Source organism: Anas acuta, chromosome 11, assembly GCF_963932015.1.
Source record: "Anas acuta chromosome 11, bAnaAcu1.1, whole genome shotgun sequence".
Classification (NCBI taxonomy): domain Eukaryota; kingdom Metazoa; phylum Chordata; class Aves; order Anseriformes; family Anatidae; genus Anas; species Anas acuta.
In genome coordinates this window covers 14,973,241-14,988,615 of record NC_088989.1, presented here as the reverse complement: position 1 = coordinate 14,988,615, position 15,375 = coordinate 14,973,241, and the positions used below count along the sequence as shown (strand labels likewise).

Genomic DNA, 15,375 nt, shown 5'->3' with positions numbered 1-15,375 from the left:
TTTGCTGGGCTGCCCACATGGTGCACGGTCAGAGGGATGTTGAAACTTGAAAAAACCTGAAGTGCTTGTGGACTGAACTTGAGGAGAATATGTAGGCACGTGCCAAGTCAAACCTCTCTATGTGTCTGGGGGACCTGAACTGGAGAATTATTTACATAATTTGAATTGTTTTACAAAAATAGACGTTTCTGGGTTTGGTGTTGGAAAAGATCTCCTGTGTAATTGCATGAGAGTCTAGCGTGGTTGATCTGGAAAGGAAATGGGACTATAAGGTTGCCTTAAGGAGCTCTAGTGCTCTGTTTGTACTCTCTGCATTTTTGGGAAAAAGGGGATGATATTTTCATCTCTGGTGCAAATTTGATGCTCAGAGTTGAATTTTTAAGTAATTGGCTAACCTGGAAGTATTGAGACAGCAGTATAATACAGAGATGGCAGCTGAGAATGAAGGTCAGTTTGACCTGCCTCTCTCCTCCCAAGTGAATCTTTCTGAAAAATCAGAGACTCGTAGGTCTGCAGTTCTTTGACCCTCATGGTTAGCCTTGCATGTCTCACTAGAAGGAAAGTAGCTAGCTTTGTATTGGGCTTTCTGCTTCATGCTGGTTTCTCATGGAGAATGAATTCATTCTAAAATTTAAAATACCAGTCCTTGGCTGGCCAAGGAGCTGAGATTAAGCATTAAACAGGGAAAAGTTTTGTTGTCTTGTGTTTTTTCCTCAATGCTGTCTTTGTTTGGGACAAAACTGCTCAGGTTTGAATTTTTGACTAAACCTGTTCTCAAAGTACTGAAGTATCAGCCAGAATAATCTGACTTCCTGAGTCTTTGTTTTCAAAGTGCCCATTTTGCTTCTAAATTTGTGGCATAACTGAAGCCACTCTCCCTGCTTCCACGTTGGCCTGCAGCAGGAGTCCTCGGTAGCTGGACTGCAGAAGCAGCAAATGCCCTGGGGTGCAAAGGGGGCTGTAGAGAGAAAAGACCTAGAGTTATGTGAGAAAACCTTGAATAGCTTTCTCAGACTCTAATCCAAGCAGGGCCAAACCAAACTGCTCACTGATCCTGATTAGGAGGAGCTTTGAGCTCAAAGGAAATGTGAGTAGCAGGTCTAATTTTCCAGCTCCTGGTACGCTTCTCCCTAAGGCTTCTGAAATTAGGACTAGGCCACAGGAAAGCACTAAAGCTAGCTACTTCAGTGTGTAAATTATTTATTCTGCTTACAGAAAAGCTGATTCTCTCCAGCAAGTTGCTTGTCCTATTTTTAAGTCACGGGGCAGTCTGAACCATGTGCTGTGCTGAGTCTGGCATCAGAGGTCCCCAAGGAGCAAACGCTGTGTGGAGCACGGGCCTGGTATCACCAAGGTGCCTCGGGCTACACTGTGCCGTGCCAGGGAGGTGCCAGCGGTGGCATCTGTCATGGAGCATTTCTGTGCCGTCTGCTCTGGCACCTGCTTTCATGAGAACAAGTGTATGCTCAGCCTGCATAAATGTTGGCCTTTAACCTCAGAGATCTGACCCAAACTCACCAGAAGCTGCTAAGTTTCCCAGGGTTTTCTGCTGGCTCTCATTAACTGCAGGCTGGGACAAGCGTTGGCTGAAGTCACCCTGGTGGTGGAAGCTGGATGGCCCCATGCATCTAGGCTTTGCAAGGGTCTGTTGCTCTGCAGAGCAGTCTCTTCTGCAGCTGGGGACACCTTGCAGGCTGTGTTGGATGACAAATTTTCCCCATCTGAACAATTTTGTCACCCTGTGCCAGCAGCTTTTCTCAGATGGCTTTTGTTCGTGGTGCCTCTGTTGAGGAGGATTTGGTGCAAATTGAACAAAAAGATGAAAGTCCAAGGGGCAAGGAATTGTGCAGTCCCACCTCCTCTTCCAGGTACCCGTGGGCTCCTTCCCCTGCGTTCATCTGCCTGGATTTCTGGTGGGTCCTGGAGCCATAACCCATTCCTGGCTGAGTGCTGAATAACCAATGGAGGCGTGGGGGAAGGATTTATTTATGCAGATGCCTTTCTTCCTGCTTTTTACTGCAGTCAGTCTTGGTCTCCTGTGGCAGCTTAGGTTTAAACATCTGGTGCTGAGAGTTATGGGGAAATGTGAGTCTCCCATACAGCCAGCCAGCTTTACTGTGTTTGCATAAATGTCCATATAATGTGTTCTGTTTAAGCCCAAAATAATGCCTTGAATTACTCAATGTGTTTTGTTCATACACAGCCTTTTAATTGAAAGCCGTATTAGTATTATAGCCCAGGTCTTCGTATCTTGATGACTGTGCTCCATCCTCGTGAGCTGGTGGCTCTCCAAGAGCTGGAGCTGCACGATCAGCAGCCACCCTGATCCAAGCGCTTGCGTTTGGCAGAGGCACAGCCTGTTTCTAAAACTGTCTCAGAGATCCTTTTGCATGGGTTTGCGTCTCCCAGGCGGACTAGCCGGGTGGTATTTTATATGGTGTGATTGTTTGTTTAGCTAATGAAGTAGGAAAAAACAGAGAGCTGAGATCCTTGGCTCTATGCACCAGCTGTCAACAGGCAGCCCTGGGAGCAGAGGAGCGAGGACCTAGCAGCCAGGGCACTGAACTGGGGCTCCAAGGGATGGTTTTGATTCCTGACTCAACAAAGCTGTGGACGAAATGCCGAAAAGGATGCCTCAGCACAAAAGGAAGAGGGAGATGCTGGGAGCTGCATGCTTTCCCTGGTTATCTCACAGGGAGGAAGCGCCGTGATGGTGCGTGCTGGAGCCCAGCTTTTGTCTGCTGCTGCCTGCCCAGAGCGAGCGTGACCTACTTCTGCAAACATTTCCAGAGACTCCCTCCTGGAAGAACTTGCCCAGAGAAGTGTGGTTTCCCTCCCTTGTGGCTTGTGCCCTACCACATAATTCGAGGCTGTTCCTTTAGTTGTTTTTATCTGTTGCTGAGGGAGCTAGTGAGAAACTCCTGCCTGGAGGAGCTCTGCTGGAGAGCAGAAAGCACAAGGAAAACAATAAAATGTCTTCCTGCATCCCCCTCTTAGTTTGCTGGTTTGACTTCCAAGTGCAGGCTGCCATCATTGCCACATGGAGCAGCCACATGAAAAGCACCACTAAACAGTTCTGAGTTTCTCAACAAGAAACACAGCAGCTAAATATATTTAATCTGTGGGTATTGTTCATCTTGGCTTTAATTTCCTGTTCTCAAAAGGTTTAGGAATTTAAACCCATGAGTCATTACTGAAGCTGTTAATGCTTGGAGCCTTTTTCAGAAATGGAGATAAAGGAACTGATGTTAATACCAGTTTAGCATGAATTCAGCCAGAAGAGCTCTGTGAGAAGTTCACTGCCATCCTGGAGACATCGCTTGGTCTCTTACCATCTTGAAAGCTGCCAAGAAGCAGGTAGGTGGATGAGATCATTCCCCCTGAGGTGAATAGGATGCTTCCCACTTAAAACTTAAAAAAAAAAGTCTGGCAAGTTATGGGCTTCATCATCCCCATCTGGAGACTTCTAGAGCACAGTACTGTTCCTTTGTTTCTAAAAATTGCAGCATCTATTCAAGCAGTGATTTCTCAGCATGTAGTCATGAGATTTCTCTGGGGCTGGAGGTCATGCACTCACTCACAGTGAATAAAAGATTGGAAGAAAACTTTCCTTGGTTCAGTCTAGTTGGACCTTCAGGTTTCTGCTTGTATATTTGTGGTCCTGATACATTCTCCTAAAGTCCTGAAAAAGTTCACTGGAACAGGCTGCCCAGGGAGGTGGTGGAGTCACCATCCCTGGAAGTCTTTAAAAGACGTTTAGATGTAGAGCTTAGGGATATGGTTTAGTGGGGACTGTTTGTGTTAGGTTAGAGGTTGGACTCAATGATCTTGAGGTCTCTTCCAACCTGGAAATTCTGTGATTCTGTGATGGCAACAGGCTCCCACATACCCCAGAACCAAGGTCTGGCTATGAGATGTTTCAGTGGAGGACGTGGCTTCTGTTGCTTTGGAAACTGAACAGGATTTAGGTCATTCATCTTCTTTCAAGAACCTGGTTTAGCTGCAAGAGCACAAGAAGCTGCCTTTGACTCTTCCAGGATTGAACTAAAGGCCAAAACAAAGTCCAGGAAAACTTCAGAAAGTTCCTAACTAATGACTCGTAATCAGAAGTTAAATAAAACAAATACCAGTTCCTACACAGTTTTTCCTGCCAATTTGGTTTTAATTCTAGGATGTCATAGAAGCAGATACTTCCAGATTGTAAGTGGCTTCTGGAGGTCATCTAGCCTAATCCTCACAACAATGTCAACTGCCTTCTTGGGAATGTTGATAGACATGACTACACAGGAGGAAGAAGCTGCCTCCTCTTCTTGTTTGGGTGGCACTTTTGGGTAGCACAGAGGCAGAGACCTACAAAGCAGCTGCAGGACCTAGGAGCTCCTGAGAGATGGAAGACACTTGGAAAGAGCAAGCTTGGTCTTCTTAGAAGGCTTGATCTAACAGCTTGTGCCCTCTTGTGTGAGACTACATCCATCTGTGTAAGTTAATTTCATTAACTTCATTAGGCAAACACAAAGCAGCAGCAACCCAGTGAAATGAGAGCAAGGAAGGGGTTGTTGTAGTAGGAACAGGTTCATCAGCTGCATCCCAAGCAGCATTGAAAATTTCAGCTGGTTGGGCCATGGAGGCACCTTGTTGTCCTCCCAAGTTGGGCAGCAGAAGTCAGAAGCAGACAAGAGGCTGAGGGTAGGACAGAGCTCAGTGCCCCTGGGCTGCAGTTCCTGTGATGCTGAGAATGGGGGATGAGGGGTTGCAGGAAGATGCCGTCCTGTGTGTGTTTGTGCTCTGAGTTCTTCTGAACAAGCATGTGGTGGAAGGAAGGGGATCAGCAGTGTGTTGTGGCAGCTTGGGACGTGCTCCATCAGGCACAGCTGCAGCCATTTCCCATCAGATTTCACATCAGGTGTTGCGGGGGGAGAGTTTGCAGCAAAGAGCTTTTACCTAAGGCCCTGCAAGCCCATTTGGGGCAGTTTGGCTTTGCTCTGAACCTGCAAAGCACTGAAGCATGCTTATTCCCTTCCTGCCTCTATTCTCCATCATCAGCTCAAGTCTCTGAGGCTGCAGCCCATGATTGCATCTCTTCCTTCCACAGAGCACTCTGGAGCTGCTCCTGATCCTGGAACAAGCTTTCACAGAGCCAGCAAGAGTCAGGCTGTGTCTGAGTCTCTGGGGCTGTCTCTCCGTTTGTTTAATGATGCGCAGCAGCCTCATCTCCGACTTTGCACCCTCAGGACAACAATCCACTCAATAACAGACCAGCCAGTTATTCTTCTGAGATGAGACTGTGGCTGGTGCACTGTAGGTTGGAGACAGTTTTAAAATTATTCTTCTGCCTTGCATTGTGGCTCAAAGTGCTGCTCTGAGATCTGCAGGAGACTGAAAGCTTGCGTGAGTGTCCTTGCTTGTTTTTCACTGAAGTAATAGGCAGGCCTCAAAATCTGGAGACCTTGGCATGATCTGCTGGGGAGGATACCAGCTTGAAGGCTGGGAGCAGAGGACCTTTACCAAGCTCTGCTGCTTGTTTCACGGGGAGCAACCTCAGCCAAGCACCTTTATTTTCCTGTTCTTTCCTCCCTGTTGGCATAGCAGGAACTGTTCAGATCCTTTGTGTTAAGAGGGCACGAACACTCACGGTGCTGCTGTTCTGTAAAGCTGAATGTAGGTTCCCGACGATGGTGATGGCAGCAGCATTTGTTCTTAAAAGCTTGTTAGGCAGTTTTGTGAAGCACTAAGTGGTGAATGGCTTGCTGTGTGTGCTGAGCAATCCAGAAGCATCAGTTTCAGTAACTACCTGTGGCAAAACAGACCACCTGGGGCAGCTCTGGAGCTTTCATGCATCCTCTGAATTCAATGTGGATAATAGAGAAAGGAAAAAAAATCCTGCTTTAGGGAAGACAGACCTCAGGAGGGTGCTGGCTTCAAAATCCTTCTTTGTTCCCTGCCTTTCCTGGGACAGAGCTGCGTGGTGGCTGGGTGCGCCCGCCAGGTTGCCCAAGGGATGAACAGCAGTGACGATCTTGCTGATGAGTGAAACACCTCCCAGGAAAATTGGGATGTCCCTAGGGTGTGCTCTGGTTTTAGTGGCCAATTGAATACAGGGTATGAGGAAAACTTGTGTTTTTCCCCTAAAACCCTGGGGCATATTTCCCAGGGCATGCTGCCCTGCGTTTGCTGTCTTCAAGCCTCTGGGGAGAGGTTTCGGTACAACGTGTTCTCCTGGTTTGTTCTTGCTTGCATTCAGGCAAGGAGCTCGATTCCAATGAGACAAGGTTAAAACCTGATGAAACCGGGTGAATTGTGAGAGGGATTTTTTGCGTGCTTTAGTGGCTTCCACCGAGTAGGAGCTGAATTATTTTTTTTAAATGGAAGTGGGTGGGTGTTCAATACAAATGTGAGCATTTTTAAGATGCTTCCTGTTGGGCACCCTTTAAAAAATGGCAAGCTAACTGATGATAAAAGTCTGTACCTGCTGTACCCTTGTGAAGGGGGAGAGCCCTCAGAGCTGCAGAAGGCAGGATCGTGTTTTGCGGCAGTGCCTTGGAGGGGGAAGGGCTGCGGATGTGTGGGGGTCCTTCCACTTCCATAGCACAGCATCTTCTGGGGCTTATCCACAGGCAGACTATGCAATAAGCCTTTTCAAATTTCTCCATTTGCATCGCAGTGGTAGCAGAACAAGGCAATTATCCCCGTTATAAAAATCTCCCTCTGCTCTGCCTTATTCAGGGGTGTTCAGGAAATCTGGCTCTCCCCCGCTCTCCCTTTCTCCTAAAGCAGCGTGTCGCATCTTTCTCTTGCCCCAGCAGATGGATTTGGGTTATTGTTTGCCCAGGGTTATTGCCGCTACCTGCTCTTTCAGCAGGAACCCCCACACACACAGAGGAGAACAAAGCCCGCGGATTCCCAAGGTCTCCATTGATGCAGAAGGCACCGAGCGGAATGTGAAAGAGATGACAAGTGCAGCGCGATCCTCCTCCTTCCCTCCCCTTCCCTCACCCTCTGATTCAAGGAGCAGGGGCTGGTTTGTGAATGAGGAGCTGAAACTCATTCAGACAGAACGAAAAACCGATAAAGGCTGCTTGCAAGCCGAAGTCAGCCACGAAAAGGTAGCGGTTCTCAGGAGGGGGCTTAATTCTAAATGATTCATCGGTGCGTGACAGATGGAAGGGACTAATAAAATATTACAGACTTGCAGAGCTTTGATCTTCCTGCTCTTTCTTTCTTTTTCCCAAGGGTGCAGGCTGTGCTGTCGAAATGAATAGGGCGGAAATCTCATTTGGAAAAGGCTACTCTGGCGGCAGGGCTTGTGGAGAGGAGGTCAGGAGTCCCGGTGCAGCAGTGTTCTTTGGTGCTTGCTGGATTTTAGCCCTGGTGCATTTCTTTAGCCTTTGTAGCACCTGCTCCCCTTCCCATTGCACCGATGGCAACCTGCTTTTAGGTCATCTGGAGCAAGGCTGGGGTGAGAACAGCCACTTCACAGCATTGCGTTTCTTTCTGGAGGCTTGGGACTACGTGCAAGAAAGAGTAAAATGTATTTCTAGGTCAAGTGTGTGTCTTCCTAATTTCTCTTCCAACTGCAGCAGCTCTCGGGGACCTAGCAGCCTTGAGCTGGGGCTCTCAGCAGCCACCAGCTTTGAATTTATTTTTGTCTTACTGTGACTAATCTTTAGGCTGAATACATTGAAGTTTTGTCTCTGTGGCTGTGATGAAGAGCAATTTGTTTTCTTTATAGAGAAGTTGCTACTCTAAAAGCCCCAGCCCCCGGAGCTTTAATGGAAAGAGCAAAAGCATTGGTAGCATGCTGAGTGGCCTCCCTGATTTCAGGTTGTCTGTCAGTCTGGCTGCCACTGAACAAACAGAGGAAAGTTAGCAATTCACATTATTTCTGCAAAGGATTGAACTATGATTTATATGTATGTGTATATATATATTTCTTTTAAAAGATATGTTTGTGAGTGCCCATCTCCTGCAATAGCATTTCTTTGCTAAATCGTTGGGTCTGGCATCTTTCCTAAGCCTCCTGCCATCCCCATGAGCCGTATCTAAGCAGCTGTCCCCTGCCCCACCTTACCCTGCTCACCTACTGATCTCCCAGGCTTTGCAACAGCAGCTTCTGCCTCGGCCACTCCTGCCAGCCTCTGCATGCATCCTGCTGGTTGCTGCTCATTGCCTCCTTTTGCTAGTTACCGCCTGCAGAAGTGAGTGTTCTTCCCCTGCAGGGATGGAGTTTTGCTGCCCTGTGTGTGGGGGGGGGCACGGGGCTTGGCTCTGCAGGTCTCTCTCCTCCCCAGCTTCTGGTCATCATCCTTGACCCATCTGGTGTTCAGCTTTTGGTGTGTCTTCTGTGGTGCAGTGCAAGAGGGCTATTTCTCTTCTTTGAAGAAGCACATAATGCTTCCATGTGTATTTATTTAATGGAAACGTAGGTGGCTCTTTTCTCCTCGCTGGGGTTTATTGACCTGGAGCTATAGAAGAAATAGCCTGAGTCCGTTAGTGGAAATGGGAGTTGTATGAAAATGATGTGAGCACTGTTGCGTTCATATAAAGATTGTCAGAAGCTTGCAGAAATGTGGCACAAGAAAGAGGTAAGGGTGAGGGCTTTGTTTAATGTCAGCAGCTCAGGACCTCCCCTGGGCCTGTCTGCTCCACACACAGCGTTTCACTTGTTTGGCCACGAATTCATTAAACTCCTCACCTGGTCCCGTAGGCACTCAGTCACCATAGCTGGGGGGCCTCCGGATTAGGGTGCAGCAGCAAAGCTGCAAATATGCAGCTATGGGGTAATTTCTGGCTGCATCACGGATTCTACATGTCTGGCTTTGTTTTAGCAGAAAGCCCATGGTTCCTGCGTGTTTATCATGTGAGTGGTTTTTCAAGCTGGTTATTCCCTTGCTGAGCAGCAGGGAGGGAAGACTGACTGCCAAAAGCTGGTACAGAAGTGATGGCTGTGACCCTCAATGGAAGCGGGTGGGGAGCTGGGCAGGGAGATGCCTGCGGGAGTCAGGACTGGTTGGCCTTCTGTCTTTGTGGTGCTTAATGCTTAGAAAAATGGAAAACTGCAACTTAAAAACAAACAAACAAAAAAAACCCCTGCTCTTCCGTCCTTTAAATTTAAAAGCAAACTAGGGAGGGGAAGGAGGACTGGCAGAGACATCAGTGCAGATTGAATGCTTAAACTAAGACTTTATTTTTTTTTTTAACTTGGTTTGCCAAAAACTCTTAGTAAGACTTTTTTCACTGATCTTGGACAGGAGAACATTGCAAAATACCACGTTCCCCTCAGATGATAACATTGTTTCCTGCCCTACTCCAATACCAGCCATGCAGTCCTTTCGCCTCAATTCCTGGGACTGCTTTACTCAGATGTTTGCCTTCTCCACTGGGCTGGACTCTGACGCTTCCTACTGGTTTGGGGGATTGGCTGAAACCACTCCAAGCCTGGAGACAGCACAGCCCAAATGCTTGCTTGCTGCTCTGGAGCTAAATCTGTATTCCCAGCTGATACTCCTCACCATATCCCACCCGTTCACCTCCAGAGAGCCAGCTGACAGATAAAAATCCAGCCAACTGGATTTATAATCTCCACATGGAAGCAGCAAGATAAGCCATATCCTTCAGTTATTCCCCTGAAAGCATGACTGGGCGCTGGAGTTCGGCTTGTCACAGATAATGAGGTTACTTCTGCAGACAGATTGGCTTTGACTACCATAAATTGGTGTTGGTTTCTGTACACCATTCAGAGACCCCCAGCCTGAGGAAGGCAGTTGGCTGTGTTCAGAGCAGATGTACTTGCTTGGAGACCTGTGGTGCCCATCTGACGGATGGGGTGAGCAGCTATCTGTTGGTGAGCAGCCAACGTGCACCTGCTAGACCTACAGGATCCAAAATCCATCGGGCAAGCTGGGCCTTGGTTTTGCATCAAAAAAAAAAAACATGACAGACCAAAGCACACTGAGCCTCCCTGGGCATGCTGTGGTGACCCTAGTGCCCAGCTGGCCGCCTTCACCGGGTGGTGGTGTGGAGCCTGCATGGGGTCTCCTAGTCCTGTCCACTTGGACAGCTTCTTGTCAGTGGTTTCAGGGTGAAGTGGTCTGTGAAGGGATGGAGGTGAAGGACAAGCTTAGCTGATGCCCTCACAGCAGGATGGGTGCCTTCCCCTCTCCCAGAGGAGAACTGAACTTCGCAGGGCCAAACCAGGGGCCCATCCTGCCTGCTCTGCTGTGTCTGTGGCCCTGAGCCTGGGCCTGGAGGAGCACTGTCCTCGCAGGTTTCTGTCATATGGTGCACATCAGCCTGGTATGCTGTTTACTAGCTCATCTGCTCCAAAAATGTTACACGGGGGAAAAGCTCTTGGCCAGGCCGATGTTGAACTTTCCAGACTCTGTTCCATTGGGGTTTTGTTGCTTGTAACTGTTAGCATGTGTTTTTTTTGTGTGTGTGTGTGTGCGCACTTTTTTTCCTTGAATCCAGGTCTCTGCAGCCTTAATTTGCTGACTGGGAATGTAAGCTTGCTTGAAACACAACAGTTTTGATGGGGAAATGTAAGCAATGGATGTGGTGACTAGGGATGCTCAGGAGAAGTATTTTCTGTCTGTGGAAAATTTCGGGAGTTGATGTCTCTCTCTTGTTTTGAGATTGTATCCAGGTTCAGGAAAAACTTCCTCCCCAAACCACCCAACAACAACCAAACAAGAAATCTCAGCTCCTTTCCCCTATCTTCACTTTAAATAAAAACCTAAACTCTATTTATACCTCTTCCTTTAAACACAGATTTTATAAATACCCCGAAGTATTCCTGGTGACTCATTTCAGAAATGTCAAAACAAGCATTTTGGAACTTTTTTTTTGGTGAATATTTAAGAAAAGTGTTTTGGTACATTCGTTGGATGATGGTTTTGTTTAAAATAGCAGGTTTCCTTGCATGTCTGTCTGGTAGATCTGCAGCAGGTTGTGGGGACAGCTGAGTGCAGGGGCCAGAGCAGCCCACGTGGTGGCCATGAGGCTTGTGGTGGCCACAGGGCTCCCAGGAGGTAATGGAGAAAGGGACTGAAAGCTTCATCTGTAGCCTAGACCTTGGTCTGGGCTTGGAGGAATGAACTTGCTCTGAAGTTAGTGCTGCAGAAACACTTCCCATCCTTTCTGCACCTACCCAAACCTAGCAGCAACCATCCCCAGCGGTAGGCGTCTCACCAGCCTTGTGCGGGGCAGCACTGGGTGCCACCTGGCCCTGTGCTGGTTGGGGCTCCTGCCTGTAATTTAGCCAAGGAAATGGAGATAACAGCAGGCTTGTGAGAAACACAAGTCAGTTTGGGTCTAAAGGGAAGGCTATTAGAGGTGACTTGTCTGGGCTCACCCTGGGCTGTGCAGTAGGTCTGTAGTGTAGCCACGTTCACTGCCTCTAATTTTAGGCGCCCAACCCAAGCTCAGCAGATCCTCCAGCCCAGGTTCATCAACTGCAGTCATACTCAGCTTGCAATCCTGCGGCTCAAGGGGCATACAGAAGGACTGCAGACTCCTGACGGTCCCTGCCACAGTGAGAGCTGCCTTCTCTTGCTTCAGAGAGGGGATCCCTCACCATAAATGTTGAGATTTGTTGGCAATGTGTGCGGTGAACCACTGTGAAATAACGGCACTCAGGATGGTCTGGAGGTTGTTTTCCAAAAGATGAAGTGGGACCATGGGGGGGACTGTTGGTTGGTGTGTGGTGCCTGTCACAGCATTCTCCTGGTGAAGCTGACAGCCCATGGCTTGGACAGGTACACTCTGTGCTGGGTTAAAAACTAGCTGGATGGCCAGGCCCAGACAGTAGTGGTGAAATCCCGCTGGCGACCAGTCATGAGTGGTGTTCCCCAGGGGCTGGTGTTGGGGCTCATCCTCTTTAATATCTTTCCTGATGATTTGGATGAGGGAATGGAGTGCACCCTCAGTAAGTTTGCAGATGACACCAGGCTGGGGAGAAGTGTTGATGTGCTGGAGGGTAGGAAGGTCCTGCAGAGGGGCCTGGACAGGATGGGTCGATGGGCAGAGGGCAATGGGATGAGGTTCAACAAGGCCAAGTGCCAGGTCCTGCACTTTGGCCACAACAACCATGCAATGCTACAGGATTGGGGTGGAGTGGCTGGAAAGCTGTGCAGAGGAAAAGGCTCTGGGGTGCTGGTTGATGCTCATCTGAACACGAGCCAGCAGTGTGCCCAGGTGGCCAAGGGGGCCAACAGCATCCTGGCTGTGTCAGGAGTAGTGCAGCCAGCACACCAGGGAGGTGATCGTCCCCCTGGGCTCTGCCCTGGTGAGGCCGCACCTCGAGTGCTGGGTTCAGCTTTGGGCCCCTCACTACCAGAAGGACATCGAGGCCCTGGAGCATGTTCAGAGAAGGACTATGAAGCTGATGAAGGGCCTGGGACACAAGTCCTGTGGGGAGTGGCTGAGGGCACTAGGGGTGTTTGGTCTGGAGAAGAGGAGGCTCAGGGGAGACCTCATTGCTCTCTACAGGTACCTGAAAGGAAGGTGTGGGGAGCTGGGGGTCGGCCTCTTCTCACAGGTAACTAGAGAGAGGACTAGAGGAAACGGCCTCAAGTTGTGCCAGGGAAGTTTCAGGTTGGAAAGGAGGAGACATTTTTTCTCAGAAAGAGCAGTCAGGCATTGGAATGGGTTGCCCAGGGAGGTGGTAGCGTTACTGTCCCTGGGGGTGTTTAAGGAAAGGCTGGACATGGTGCTTGGGGACATGGTTTAGTGGGTGACAGTAGTAGTATGGCTGGACCAGATGATCTTTGAGGTCTTTCCAACCTTAATGATTCTATGATTCTTCAAAAGTGGAGGCAGTCACCCTTGGGTAGCAGGATGCTCCACAGGTGTGCAGTAGTCAGCTGAAGAGGGAGAAGCTGATGCCAGCTGGTGTACAGCATGCATGATTCTTTGTCCTTCAATCCTTGCGGTCTTACATACATATATTCAGATACATACAATATTTGGTTGGGTGGAAAGGTTATCACTCTTTTTCTATTTTTTAACCTAAGGAACAGGCCGATCCCATACATAGTTGTATCCAAAAACCTAAAAATACATGAATGAAGATGTAACATGATGACTTTTTTTTTTTTTTTTTAACTACCTCTTTCATAGCAGATCATGAGAGTAATTACAGGATGGCTGAGCCATCCTGTTTCGTTTTTATCATGGACCAAAATAATTTTGAGAGCCAATGTGAGGTGTCCGTAGAAAGCTATTTCCTGCAATCAGCTACTGTATCCCATATTTTTGGCTGAGTTAGGAGCCTGTTATGTGATGTTGGTCTCTCTCATCTTTTAATCATGGCTGTAAAATGTGAAAGTGCAAAATTAGACTTGTTTCAGAGTAATTGGCTGTGATTAAATAGCTGCTGCCTCTCAGTAGAAGGTAACTGTGGTCATTACACTCTCTGCTGCTGCTTCTGCCTTGTGATGAGGGCCAGGTCCCCATCCCCTCCTTAGATAGTATCAAATTGAGGGCTTTTGGTTTTTATATCAGCCCTCATACTGGAATCTGGTCCATCCCCAGGCGATGAGAACTCCAAGAGTAACTATTAGGCATGGAAGGTCCTAGTGAGTGCTTTTGTTTGTTTGCATTTGCAGTTTAAAATGCATACAAAGACACGGTGGTGTGCTGTGTCTCCTGGATGGAGGACTGGAGAGGTTCCCATGTTGCTGACCAAACCTCGTGGCTAACTTGGAGCAACCACATCTTGTCCTGCCCACCCCTCTGCTGCAGGGACCAGGCCGTGGGGGGGGGGGCTCAGTGAGCTGGTGGGTTCTCTGCATGGGAGCAGCTGCTGCAGAGGCTTGTAGGAACCTGGGTGAACACAGATGAGCTTTGACACATAAGATGTATCATAGGAGGACTAAAAGCTGCCAGAGATCAATCGCTTTGCTGTGTTCCACTGTTGTTTGTCCCTATGCCTTGCTGACAAAGAGGAGACCCATCCTGTTCACCCCGTACTCTCCCAGTACTGCCTAGAGCACCCCTAGCATCCTCCCAGAGTGCCCAGCACTGCTGAGACCACCCCAGTACTGACCAGGGGTTCCCAGTACCCTCCTAGAATAGCCATGTATGTAGGTGGTGACAAAGCACTTGGCTGAACTGAGATGGGAAAAAACCCTCTGGCACCCAGCTGAACTCAAGGAATTTGTCAATAAGCTCCCACCTGCCTTAGAGACCAGATTAGGAGCATTTGCTGAGAACCCTGATTATGCCTTTTCACTGCCAAATATTCTGTAGATGTCAGTTTTGCACAGGTTTGTCATCGCAGACTCAGAGTCCGTGTGCTGATCCTGCTACAAATGAATAGATGTGAAGGACACGGTCACGTTCCTGTGCCTCACGATGGGCATCCCCATGAGACCAGTTTAGCTTTAGCAACAGAGATTGAATCCAGTGGATTAAGTGGAAGGAGGCACTGGAACTTTGAAGTCCCATATTTTTGCCTGATGGCTGAGGAAGCTGTGATCTGGGCTGGGGTGATTTGGCTTGGACATCTCTGTATAAGAGGAAACCACCACCATGTTTGGGTTTAAAAAGCTCTTAACTTGTCCTGGGGGAAAGCAGGCAGGCAAGCTACCTGCTCGAGTCGCTCTCCTCAGATGAGCCAAGACACAGCCTCAGGAGCTGTGGTCCTGAGTCTGCTGTTCTCTGCCCCCTGAGAAAGAGGCTTTCAGCTTCAGTAAGGTCAAATAATGCAAAACCACACATGACAATGCAGGGACTGTCTTGTTTTTTCTTCGGTATGAACATTTCTTTCTGCTTTTTTTTCTTTCATTCCCTACCTTCATTCTTCTAACTCCAATCTTCCAAAAATATATCAAATATCTCCTGGATGGCACATTTCTGAGCGTGATTCTTACCTTTCTTGTACAGGATTTTCTTCCAGGCTTTGTGAAGTACTCTTTGTTAGCATGAAATGCAGAAGAGCCAGATGGTTTGGATGGAGTCCAGTTACCTAAGAAACGTAGCGCCAGGACCCTATCAGAAGCTGTTTCCTCTAAAGATCACACTCGACCTGCCTTGTTCTAATAACCGGCTTAGAGTCAACATCCAGCTGTCAATACCTATTTTTCCCCCATAATTAATCTACAAGGTTCAGCCTGGAATCAATATAAATGACCTCATGGCTCTTTTATTTTTTTTCCTTTCAAATAATGTTTCTCCACATGACTCTTCCTTCAGAGGGGTGTTGAATTGTGTAAGCTCTTTTTTTTTTTTTTTTTTTTTTTTTTCCCCCAGTAATTCTGTAGTGGAAATTGTGGTGGTTTTTCTCTCTCCGTGGTGTGAAGTGTCTGGGTTGTCTGTACACCTGGGAAATCTGGAGATGCTCTGATATTTTCCCAGTGGCCTCAGAGCTCCTGTAGC

The 15,375-nt window shown here is 48.2% G+C and overlaps 1 long non-coding RNA gene across 25 annotated transcripts in view; it reads left to right on the top strand.

Annotated features, from left to right (window-relative positions):
* Positions 1–15,375, top strand: part of LOC137862221 (uncharacterized) — a 221,972-nt gene that overhangs the window by 75,394 nt on the left and 131,203 nt on the right. The gene's annotated exons all lie outside the window — the stretch shown is intronic.